This window comes from Mus musculus, chromosome 1 (genome assembly GCF_000001635.26).
Source record: "Mus musculus strain C57BL/6J chromosome 1, GRCm38.p6 C57BL/6J".
In the NCBI taxonomy this organism is placed as follows: Eukaryota; Metazoa; Chordata; class Mammalia; order Rodentia; family Muridae; genus Mus; species Mus musculus.
In genome coordinates this window covers 19,049,449-19,062,695 of record NC_000067.6, presented here as the reverse complement: position 1 = coordinate 19,062,695, position 13,247 = coordinate 19,049,449, and positions in this window count along the sequence as shown.

Genomic DNA, 13,247 nt, shown 5'->3' with positions numbered 1-13,247 from the left:
GAGATAAGAATGGATCGATTTGCATTCTTCTACATGCTGACCACCAGTTCAACCAGAACCATTTTTTGAAAATGCTGTCTTTTTCCCACTGGATGGTTATAGCTCCTTTGTCAAAGATCAAGTGACCATAGGAGTGTGGGTTTATTTCTGGGTCTTTAATTTTATTCCATTGATCTACCTCACACCAGTCAGAATGGCTAAGATGAAAAACTCAGGTGACAGCATATGCTGACAAGGATGTGGAAAAAGAAGAACACTCCTCCACTGCTGGTGGGTTTGCAAGCTGGTACAACTACTCTGGAAATCATTTTGGTGGTTCTTCAGAAAATTGGACATAGGACTACCTGAGGACCCAGCAATACAACTCCTGGGCATATATCCAGAAGATGCTCCAACATGTAATAAGGACACATGATCCACAATGTTCATAGCAGCCTTATTTATAATAGCCAGAAGTTGGAAACAACCCAGTTGTCCTTCAACAGAGGAATGGATACAGAAAATTTACATTTGCACAATGGAGTACTACTCAGCTATTAAAAAGAATGAATTTATGAAATTCCTAGGCAAATCGATGGAACTGGAAAAATATAATCCTGAATGAGGTAACCCAATCACAAAAGAACACACATGGCATGTACTCACTAATACATGGATATTAGCCTAGAGGCTCAGATTGCCCAAGATACAATTCACAGAGCACATGAGGCTCAAGATAAAGGAAGACCAAAGTGTGGTCCTTCTTAGAAGGTGGATCAAAGTACCCAGTGGAGGAGATACAGACACAAAGTCTGGAGCAGAGACTGAAGGAAAGTTCATCCAGAGACTGCCCTATCTGTGGCTCTGTCCCATATACAGTTACCAAACCCAGACACTATTGTGGATGTCAAAAAGTGCTTGCTGACAGGAGCCTGATATAGCTTTCTTCTGAGAGGCTCTGCCAGTGCTTGATAAATACAGAGGTGGATGCTAACAGTCAACCATTGGACAAAGCACAGGGTCCCCAATGGAGAAGCTAGAGAAAGTACCCAAGAAGCTGACGGGGTTTACAGCTCCATAGGAGGAACAACAATATGAACCAACCAGTACCCCAGAGCTCCCAGGGATTAAACCACAAACCCAAGAGTACACATGGTTCTAGCCCCATCCTCTAGCAGAGGATGGCCTTGTTGGACTTCAGTGGGAAGAGAGGCCCTTGATCTTGTGAAGGCTTGATGTCTCAGTATAGGAAAATGGCAGGACAAGGAAGAGGGAATAGGTAGGTTGGTGAGGTTTTCAGAGGGCAAACAGGAAAGGAGATAACATTTGAAACATAAAGAAATATGTAATAAAAAAGAATCTAAAAATCTTAAAAAAGCAAACACAACAACAACAATAACAACCAAAACCAAAAAAACAATTTCAGCCATGGCCATGGTTCACATAGCCCTGGAGTTTCTGGGTCCTCCTCTGTCAGGATGGCATGGCGGCAGCAGAAAGGACAGAGCCCCATAATCCTTTTAAAATTTCGTTGAAATGTCCCTATTTCTTAGGCTCTTGTAATATCTCAACTTCTTTTTCTCCTCCCATACTAATTTTTTTATGTTTTATTTGGGCTTGACGTTGCATATCAGGATCACAAAACTTCTGAAAATCATGAGTAGTTTGACCCTTGGAAGTCCTGCATTTCATGCTCTAGGCAAAAAGATCTTTCTTTCTAGTCCTTTTGTTTTTGTGATATCCTCTTTGTCCAAAGTATGGTTTTTGAATTAAATGAAGATATTCTATGTAAAGAGGAGATAAAATGGTTTTTGTTAATTCATAGTTTTACTGCATTTTGATAAGGAAATGTAGCTTGTATTTCTGTTTGTGGAAAATAGTTAACATGTTCCTTGTACCTTAATACGTGTTAAAATTTCATGAGGGCTTTATGAATGAAGATGGCAAATGGTGGTCAGGGGCAGCCTGATGTCCATGGTGTGTAGGTTCGTTTCCATACATTAGTGATTCTCAACCTTCCCAATGCTATGAACCTTTAATATAGCTTCTCATGTTGTTGTGACCCCCAATCCTAAAACTTTGTTGTTTCTTCACAGCTGTAATTTTGCTACACATTATGAATTGTAGATATCTGCTGGTGACACCCGGGGAAAGGCCCTTCAGCCTCCAAAGGGCTCAGTTGAGAACCATTGTCATATAGAGAGTGTAGTTATAGCTAAAAGAAAACATAAGTGAGAGAAGTAGGGTGATCTAGTTTAGGCTGTGCATCATGGGTCAAGAGAGGTGGTGGGCCACAGCCACGAAAATGTTAGAGAGGGTAGGAAAAGTGTGACTGAGAACAGGCTCGTTTAGTGGGCACAGAATTCTGGGGGCTTATTACAACAGAGTAATGATATCTAACAATACTATGCTGAATACTTCCTAATAACCAGGAGAGACTCCACTCAGAGTAGCAGGTAGGCTAACAGTAGATCTTTATCTATTCATTCTCTTGTCTAAATCCCATCCTCCAGTCTTATCCCTCACTCATACTGCAGCCTCTCCCACGCCAACTCCTGTGAATCACAGATATACCCCTCAAAACTTCCTTTCTCCACTTATTCCTTTATCACAGCCCCAAACTTTAATAGGAATTCCCTGGAAACCCACAGACCACTTCAGCCAGCAAAGCAGGTACGCTAACTGCACATCTTCACCTTTCCGTCCATTCCTCCAAGTTCAGTCTGCCAGTCTCATTTCCAGCTATGTCATATACCATCCTTGCTGCCTCTCCTCACTCTCAGCCCTGATTTCCAGAACACCAAGCAGAATTTGGTAGAGCATCCTGCTTCCCTCCCTCTTGTGGACCCCTTCAGCCCTCCATCCTAATCCATCTCCATTCCTAGGTGTCAGCTTCCAATATGTAGAAGTACATTTTATCTGGAACTCCCAGTGGCCTCAAATATCAGCATCCCAGAAGATTTTTCTACCAGAGAACACACAGAAAGCACACTCTCCTAAGACGTAGAGAGGAAACAGAAACCAAGAAACAATTCACACAACTAACAAAGACATGGCCAGATATCAGCACAGAGAACTATAAATTTCCCAAAACCAAGTGACTAGAGGTCAGTGTAAAAACCCATTCAGTAATAGGCAGGACACTATGTTTCCATCAGAGCCTAGCAACCCTACCACAGTAGGGTCTGAGTATTCCACCATAGCCAAAGTACAAGGAAGAGACCTTAAAATAGACTTTATGTATAAAATAGATATCCTTAAGGAGAAAGCGAAAAATCCCTTGAAGAATTTTATAAAAACAAATATGGTGGAGGGAAATGAATAAACCAGTTTAAGACCGGAACTGTGGAAATAGAGTCAATTAAAAAATTAAACTGAGGGAAATCTGCAAGTGAGAAATTTAGGAACTTAAATTGAAACCTCAGAGCCAAGTCTCACCAATAGACTATAGGAGATGGAAGAGAGAATCTCAGGGGTTGAAGATATGATAAAAAATGGATACATCAGTCAAAGAAAATGTTAAATCTAAACATTGCTAGACACAAAATATCTAGGAAATCTGAAACACCATGAAAAGACCAAATCTAAGAATAATAGAAATGGAGGAAGGAGGAGAAAACCTGCTCAAAGACCCAGAAAATATTTTCAACAACCACAGAAGAAAATTTTCCTATCATAAAGGAGATGTCTAAAATGGTACAAGAAGCATACAGAATACCAACTTGATTGGACCAGAAAAGAAAGGTCCTTCAGCACAAAAACAACCAAAACTCTAAAGAGAAAAAGTGATGACATAATATTAAAAGCTTCAAGGGAAAATCACCAAGTAACATATAAAAGCAGACCTATTAGTTTTACACCAGACTTCTCAGTGGAGATTTTCAAAGTCAGAAGGGCCTGAGCAAATGTGCTACAGACTCTAAGAAGCCATACAGGCCAATCATTCCAGATTAATACATCCAGCAAAGCTTTCAATCACCGTAAATGGATAAAATAAAATATTCTGTGATAAAACCAAATGTAAGCAATATTTATCTACACATCCAACCTTATAGAAGGTGATAGAAGAAAAACTACAACCTAAAGAGGTTGACCTCACACTAGAAATTACAAAGAATAAAAAAATTTCACAGACAAGGAAATTAAAAGAGAGGAAACATACACAGATACATACACAGACAGACAGACAGACATGTTCACACACACATACACACATGCATTCACCATGTACTATCACTAAAACAACAGCAACAATATAACAGGAATCAACAAAGACTAGTGATTGATATTCCTCAACTTTAATGGTCTCAGTTTTGCAATATTAAAAAGTCACAGACTAACAGAATAGATGCAGAAATAGGATATAGGATCCATCCTTCTGCTGCATCCAAGAAACATACCTCATTATCAACAAACTCATCAACAAGAATACCTATTTAAGGGTATTCATTGGAATAGTGTTCATAATAAAAATATTGGAAATAATTGGCATGTGCATTAAAAAGTAGTGTTTATCTATATAACATTTATGTATTCATAATCATCTATCTATCATCTATGTATATATCCTTTATCATGTATCTATCTTGCATGTATCATCTATTTATAAATAATCTATCAATCAATTTATCTATCATCTATTATCTATATCAATTTCTCTTTCTCTCTCTTTCTTTCTTTCTTTTCTTTCTTTCTTTCTTTCTTCCTTCCTTCCTTCCTTCCTTCCTTCCTTCCTTTCTTTCTTTCTTTCTTTCTTTCTTCCTTTCTTTCTTTCTTTGCTCCATTTCTTCCCTCTTCCCTCCCTCCCTTCTTTCCTTCTTTTTATCCAAGTTTTCACCTACCTATCATCTATCATCTGCTGTCTATCTATGACATTCCCATGTATCTCAAAATTCTAGTTATTTTGCATATGACATCACAGTTAGTCATATGTACTTGGCAGCTATTTATATACTAACATCCAAATGAATCACAGGTCAAGTATTAACTTTATTATATAACAGTTTACAATGTTTGCGCTCCTCTGAGTCTCCCCCCTTTTGTACCGGGGAGATAAAAGCCTGTACTTTTTGTGCCATTATTGTTTGAGTCACAGATTCCCCATGCGAAATCCCTATTCAAATGCGCCCTGTACTGATATTTATTCTTGCTGTCTTTCTTATTTACAACTTTCATGAGAGTAGAATTGATTTTTAAAGTCCACGGTTTTCATTCTCCACTGTCTGTAGTCAGACTTTTTACATGTACCCTCAGTCACAATAACTATTTGTTGACTTCAGTGTCAATGCAGTGCCTGTTTAAAAATGGATTAATACAGGAGTCTGTCCCCCTTTTCTCCGTGCCCCACATAGGCTTACAATTAATCAGTTATCATGCTGACCAGAAAGTTCTGTGGAGAACCCCTCAAGTTTTGTGTAGTCTTTTAGCTTTCTAATATATTATTACATTTTCTAAAATCTCCCTTGGAACTTTGAAATTAGACTGGTTTCTCAGTATGCACAGTTATATATTTCAATGGATTTTCCCAATGGAGGAAATATGTTCCCCCTTCCCTTTCCACTTATAAAACCCCACAAGCTGTTAAAATGTCCATCCCTTCTGCTCCATTTCCTCACCCAAATCCTATCACATACCATATGAATTTTTAACCCCGGCACCTGTCTACCCACATGGTTCCTCAAGGGTGGATTAAAAAAATCCGTTGAAGAACAATAAGGACTACCCACATCCCGATGCTGTTAGCCCTCAAAATCTACAAAGTGCAGTTTGTCGGTGTTTGTTGCTTGCTAATGACAATCCTAATGACAAGCAAAGCATGCACCAAGTCGATTAAGATGGCTCCCGTTCCACAATTCAGAGCTCCTGGATAATGATTTTCTTATTCTTTCATTTATAGAGCTTCAAGAACTGGTCATTGAATGTTGCTGTTTCATCGTGCAGATTTTCAGGCAAACCTCTATCATTCTGTGAAAGTCATTCTGTGCACTAGTCATTCTGAGATCTGCTTTCATCTCAGGGAGTGATTTGTGATAGAAAACAATAATAATTATTGTCTATGTAGATTCTTGATACTATACTTTTCTTATTTAGGAGTTGCTCAGGGAAACTTAAAGAAAGCTCCTGCCAAAAGATGAATGAGCTGAATGAGCATTTCAAGGCTTATGCACTGGGACTCACTTAGCGCCCTGTAGAGGGCGCCTGAAATTACAGGCAAGCTTCTTCTGCATAGAACCCCCTTACACTCCCATGTCTCTCACACTAATCTCTTTCTTTCATTTTGTGGCTTGTTAGGAACCAAGTGGAAGGGATGTGTGACGGCAGCTCATCTTAGTAGTGTGTGAAGTATTTAATCAGACCTTGTTTCATGTTGTTGGTAACTTGATGAAAGAAATAGCAGCTTACTCACTTATTGTACCTTTTAGTACTATACTTGCTTTAACATTTTTCAGTAGATGATGTGATTTCTTATTGCTGGCCCCCAAGACTCTAACTTTCACCCTGTCGATAAAATCTAAATTTTTTTCCTTTTAATTTGAGACAAGGTTTCTCCATGTATCCATGGCTGTGCTGGAACTCTCTGTATAGAAATATAGAGCATGCTGACGCTGGACTCCAACTTATAGATACTCTTGCCTCTGTCACTTGAGTGCTGGGTTAAAGGTGTGCACCACTACTGCCTGGACTCCACAGGTTTTTTTGGTTTTAGTGTGTATGTGTGTTCGTGTGTTTGTTGTGTGTACGTGGTGTGTTTTAAAGTTATTTTATGGGTTGTGTTTTATTTTCTTGGTTTTGGGGGATTTTATTGCTGTATTGAGTTTTTGTTTCTTGAGAAAAATTAGTGTTAGGTGGGAAGGGGAGGGGAAAATATGATCAAAATATACTTAAATTTAAAAATTATTTTAAATTATACACACACATAATAAGTTTCAAGAAAGGAAAATGCTAAGAACTTTTTAGAAATTAATACAAGAGAACATAGGAACAAAAGAAATATTAAAACAGAAAGCTTTTAAAAGTATCAATAAAATTGAGGGAAAAAAAAGTAGTGAGAATGATCATAAAGAAACAAAAATGGGATTGGTAGAAGGCCCAGTCAGCATTTTGGTTGGTGGTACCAAAAATTATGACTTGAGCTCAGCTCCTTGAACCTGCACATTGGAAAGAATCAATGGAAATTTGGGCTGTGTCTGTGACATGTGCATTGTGACACACATGAATGCATACAATAAATAAGTGTAATAAAAAACTAGTTACCAATGTTGACTCTAAACTAATAATATTTCTAAATTCCTAAGATATTCAAAGTACTATGTGGGAATAACACTACCAACATTTTTTCTTTGTTTTTTCTGTTTTTTAATTAGGTATTTTCTTCATTTACATTTCCAATGCTATCCCATAAGTCCCCCATTCCCTCCCCCTACTCCCTCCCCCCTACTTCCACTTCTTGGCCCTGGCATTCCCATGTACTGAGACATATAAAGTTTGCAAGACCAATGAGCCTCTCTTTCCACTGATGGCCAACTAGGCCATCTTCTGATATATATGCAGCTAGAGACATGAGCTCCAGGGGGTACTGGTTAGTTCATATTGTTGTTCCACCTATAGGGTTGCAGATCCCTTTAGCTCCTAGGGTACTTTCTCTAGCTCCTCCATTGGGGGCCCTGTGATCCATCCAATAGCTGACTGTGAGCATCCACTTCTGTGCTTGCTAGGCCCAAGAATAGCCTCACAAGAGACAGCTATATCAGGGTCCTTTCAGCAAAATCTTGCTAGTGTATGCAATGGTGTCAGCATTTGGAGGCTGATTATGGGATGGATCCCTGGATATGGCAGTCTCTAGATGGTCCATCCTTTTGTCTCAGCTCCAAACTTTGTCTTCCATGGGTGTTTTGTTCCCAATTCTAAGAAGGGGCAAAGTGTCCACAAAGTCGTTCTTCTTGACTTTCATGTGTTTTGCAGATTGGATCTTGTATCTTGGGTATTCTAAGTTTCTGGGCTAGTATCCACTTACCAGTGCATACATATCATGTGAGTTCTTTTGTGATTGGGTTACCTCACTCAGGATGATGCCCTCCGGGTCCATCCATTTGCCTAGGAATTTCATAAATTCATTCTTTTTAATAGCTAAATAGTACTCCATTGTGTAAATGTACCACATTTTCTGTATCCATTCCTCTGTTGAGGGGCATCTAGGTTCTTTCCAGCTTCTGGCTATTATAAATAAGGCTGCTATGAACATAGTGGAGCATGTGTCCTTCTACCAGTTGGGGCATCTTCTGGATATATGTGCGGGAGAGGTATTGCTGGATCCTCCAGTAGTATTGTGTCTAATTTTCTGAGGAACCACCAGACTGATTTTCAGAGTGGTTGTATAAACTTGCAATTCCACCAACAATGGAGGAGTGTTCCTCTTTCTCCATATCCTCGCCAGCATCTGCTGTCACCTGAATTTTTGAACTTAGGCATTCTCACTGGTGTGAGGTGGAATCTAAGGGTTGTTTTGATTTGTATTTCCCTGATGATTAAGGATGCTGAACATTTTTTCAGGTGCTTCCCAGCCATTCGGTATTCCTCAGGTGAGAATTCTTTGTTTAGGTCTGAGCCCCATTTTTTAATGAAATTATTTGATTTTCTGGAGTCCACCTTCTTGAGTTCTTTATATATTTTGGATATTAGTCCCCTATCTGATTTAGGATAGGTAAAGATCCTTTCCCAATCTGTTGGTGGCCTTTTTGTCTTATTGACAGTGTCTTTTGCCTTACAGAAGCTTTGCAGTTTTTTGAGGTCCCACTTGTTGATTCTCGATCTTACAGCACAAGTCATTGGTGTTCTATTCAGGAATTTTTCTCCTGTGCCCATATCTTCGAGACCTTTCCCCTCTTTCTCCTCTATAAGTTTCATTGTCTCTGGTTTTATGTGGAGTTCCTTGATCCATTTAGATTTGACCTTAGTACAAGGAGATAGGAATGGATCAATTCACATTCTTTTACATGATAACCGCCAGTTGTGCCAGCACCATTTGTTGAAAATGCTGTCTTTTTTCCACTGGACGGTTTTTGCTCCCTTGTCAAAGATCAAGTGACCATAGGTGTGTGGGTTCATTTCTGGGTCTTCAAGTCTACTCCATTGGTCTACTTGGCTGTCGCTATACCATACCATGCAGTTTTTTTTTTTTTGTTTTGTTTTTTTTTTTTTTATCACAATTGCTCTGTAGTACAGCTTTAGGTTAGGCATGGTGATTCCACCAGAGGTTCTTTTATCCTTGATAAGAGTTTTTGCTATCCTAGGTTTTTTTGTTATTCCAGATGAATTTTCAGATTGCTTTTTCTAATTTGTTGAAGAATTGAGTTAGAATTTTGATGGGGATTGCATTGATTCTGTAGATAGCTTTTGGCAAGATAGCCATTTTTACTATATTGATCCTGCCAATCCATGAGCATGGGAGATCTTTCCATCTTCTGAGATCTTCTTTATTTTCTTTCTTCAGAGACTTGAAGTTCTGATCCTACAGATCTTTCACTGCCTTAAAGTCATGCCAAGATGTTTTATATTATTTTTTACTATTGAGAAGGGTGTTGTTTCCCTAATTTCTTTCTGAGCCTGTTTATCCTTTGTGTAGCAAAAGACCATTGACTTGTTTGAGTTAATTTTATATCCAGCTACTACATTGAAGCTGTTTATCAGGTTTAGGAGTTCTCTGGTGGAATTTTTAGGGTCACTTATATATACTATCATATCACATGCACAAAGTGATATTTTGACTTCTTCCTTTCCAATTTGTATCCCCTTGATCTCCATTTGTTGTCGAATTGCTCTGGCTAGGACTTCAAGTACAATGTTGAATAGGTAGAGAGAAAGTGTAGTCCCTGATTTTAGTGGGATTGCTTCCAGCTTCTCACCATTTACTTTGATGTTGGCTACTGGTTTGCTGTATATTGCTTTTATCATGTTTAGGTATGGGCCTTGAATTCCTGATCTTTCCAAGACTTTTTATCATCAATGGGTGTTAGATTTTGTCCAGTGCTTTCTCAGCATCTAACGAGATGATCATGTGGGTTTTGTCTTTGAGTTTGTTTATATAATGGATTACGTTGATAGATTTCTGTATATTAAACCATCCCAGCATCCCTGAAATGAAACCTACTTGGTCAGGATGGATGATCGTTTTGATATGTTCTTGGATTCAGTTAGCGAGAATTATATTGAGTATTTTTGCATCGATTTTCATAAGGGAAATTGGTCTGAAAATCTTTATCTTTGTTGGGCCTCTCTGTGGTTCAGGTATCAGAGAAATTGTGGCTTCATAGAATGAATTGGGTAGAGTACCTTCTGTTTCTATTTTGTGGAATAGTTTGTGTAGAACTGGAATTAGATCTTCTTTGAAGGTCTGATAGAAATCTGCACTAAACCCATCTGGTCCTGGGTTTTGTTTTTGATTGGGAGACTATTAATGACTGCTTATATTTCTTTAGGGGATATAGGACTGTTTAGATCATTAATCTGATCCTGATTTAACTTTGGTACCTGGTATCTGTCTAGAAATTTGTCTATCTCATCCAGGTTTTCCAGTTTTATTGAGTATAGCCTTTTGTAGAAGGATCTGATGATGTTTTGTATTTCTTCAGGATCTGTTGTTATGTCTCCCTTTTCATTTCTGATTTTGTTAATTAGGATGCTGTCCTTGTGCCCTCTAGTGAATCTGGCTAAGGGTTTATCCATCTTGTTGATTTTCTCAAAGATCCAGCTCCTTGTTCGGTTGATTCATTGAATAGTTCTTCTTGTTTCCATTTGGTTGATTTCGGCCCTGAGTTTGATTATTTCCTGCTGTCTACTCCTCTTGGGTGAATTTGCTTCCTTTTGTTCTAGAGCTTTTAGGTGTGTTGTCAAGATGCTAGTGTGTGCACTCTCTAGTTTCTTTTTGGAGCTATGAGTTTTCCTCTTAGAAATGCTTTCATTGTGTCCCATAAGTTTGGGTATGTTGTGGCTTCATTTTCATTAAACTCTAAAATGTCTTTTATTTTTTTTTCTTTATTCCTTCCTTGACCAAGGTATCATTGAGAAGAGTGTTGTTCAGTTTCCAAGTGAATGTTGGCTTTCTATTATTTATGTTGTTATTGAAGATCAGTCTTAGTCCATGGTGATCTGATAGGATGCATGGGACAATTTCAATATTTTTGTATCTGTCGAGGTTTGTTTTGTGACCAATTATATGGTCAATTTTGGAGAAGGTTCCATGAGGTGCTGAGAAGAAGGTATATCCTTTTGTTTTGGGATAAAATATTCTGTAGATATCTGTTAGATCCATTTGTTTCATAACTTCTGTTAGTTTCACTGTGTCCCTGCTTAGTTTCTGTTTCCAGGATCTGTCCATTGATGAAAGTGGTGTGTTGAAGTCTCCCACTATTATTGTGTGAGGTGCAATGTGTGCTTTGAGCTTTACTAAAGTTTCTTTAATGAATGTGGCTGCCCTTGTATTTGGGGCATAGATATTCAGAATTGAGAGTTCCTCTTGGAAGATTTTATCTTTGATGTGTATGAAGTATCCCTCCTTGTCTTTTTTAATAACTTTTGGTTGGAAGTCGATTTTATTAGATATTAGAATGACTACGCCAGCTTGTTTCTTCAGACCATTTGCTTGGAAAATTGTTTTCCAGCCTTTCATTCTGAGGTAGTGTTTTTCTTTTTCCCTGAGATAGGTTTCCTGTAAGCAGCAAAATGTTGGGTCCTGTTTGTGTAGCCAGTCTGTTAGTCTATGTCTTTTTATTGGGGAATTGAGTCCGTTGATATTAAGAGATATTAAGGAAAAGTAATTCTTGCTTCCTATTATTTTTGTTGTTAGAGTTGGCATTCTGTTCTTGTGGCTGCCTTCTTTGAGGTTTGTTGAAGGATTACTTTATTGCTTTTTCTAGGACGTGGTTTCTGTCTTTGTATTTTTTTTTTCTGTTATTATCCTTTGAAGGGCTGGATTCGTGGAAAGATAATGTGTGAATTTGGTTTTGTCATGGAATACTTTTGTTTCTCCATCTATGGTAATTGAAAGTTTGGCTGGGTATAGTAGCCTGGGCTAGCATTTGTGTTCTCTTAGTGTCTGTATAACATCTGTCCAAGATCTGGCTTTCATAGTCTCTGGTGAAAAGTCTGGTGTAATTCTGATAGGACTCCCTTTATATGTTACTTGACCCTTTTCCCTTACTGCTTTTAATATTCTATCTTTATTTAGTGCATTTGTTGTTCTGATTATTATGTGTCGGGAGGAATTTCTTCTCTGGTCCAGTCTATTTGGAGTTCTGTAAGCTTCCTGTATGTGAATGGGCATCTCTTCCTTTAGGTTTGGGAAGTTTTGTTCTATAATTTTGTTTAAGATATTTGCTGGCCCTTTAAGTTGAAAATCTTCATTCTCATCTACTCCTATAGGTTTGGTCTTCTCATTGTGTGCTGGATTTCCTGGATGTTTTGAGTTAGGACCTTTTTGCATTTTGCATTTTCTTTGATTGTTTTGCTGATGTTCTCTATGGAATCTTCTGTACCTGAGATTCTCTCTTCCATCTCTTGTATTCTGTTGCTGATGCTCGCATCTGTGGTTCCAGATTTCTTTCCTAGGGTTTCTATCGCCAGTGTTTTCTTACTTTGGGTTTTCTTTATTGCATTTACTTCCCTTCTTAGTTCTAGTATGGTTTTGTTCATTTCCATCACCTGTTTGGGGTCTGCCTCAGAAGCTGTCCTCTAGGGACTTTGGGGGTATCCGCAGACTCCGCGCCCAGGTGACCGGTGCTGGTGCCGACTGGAATGGACTTGTGACCCTGGTCAGGCCTGGTTTTCTGCTCCCCTAATGCTGTCTCAGGTCCCATGAGATTGGATTGGAACAGTTGTGTTCCACTCACTGGTGGTCCTAAGATCGAGTGGAGAGTACTCAAGGGGACCTTGGGGTTGTCCACCGACTCTGCACCCAAGGTGACCCAGTGCTTCCGCCAACTGGAAGGGATTTGTGACCACTACCAACTTTTTGCTACCAATTTAATATTTTGATGGACTTTATAAATTCTTGGGCATGCATTCAATAAATTTTGCTCAAGAAGAGTTAGAGAACTAGTAGATTTTCATATCATCTATTAAATTAGATAGCTTTACAGCTAGTGACTTTGTATAAATAATTACAAACTCAAATGCTTTTGTCAGTAAACACTAAAACATTTAATACTAATTCTACATAAATTATTTTATAAATCTGAAGAGATGAGCATATATCCAGACTAGTCCTATACAAC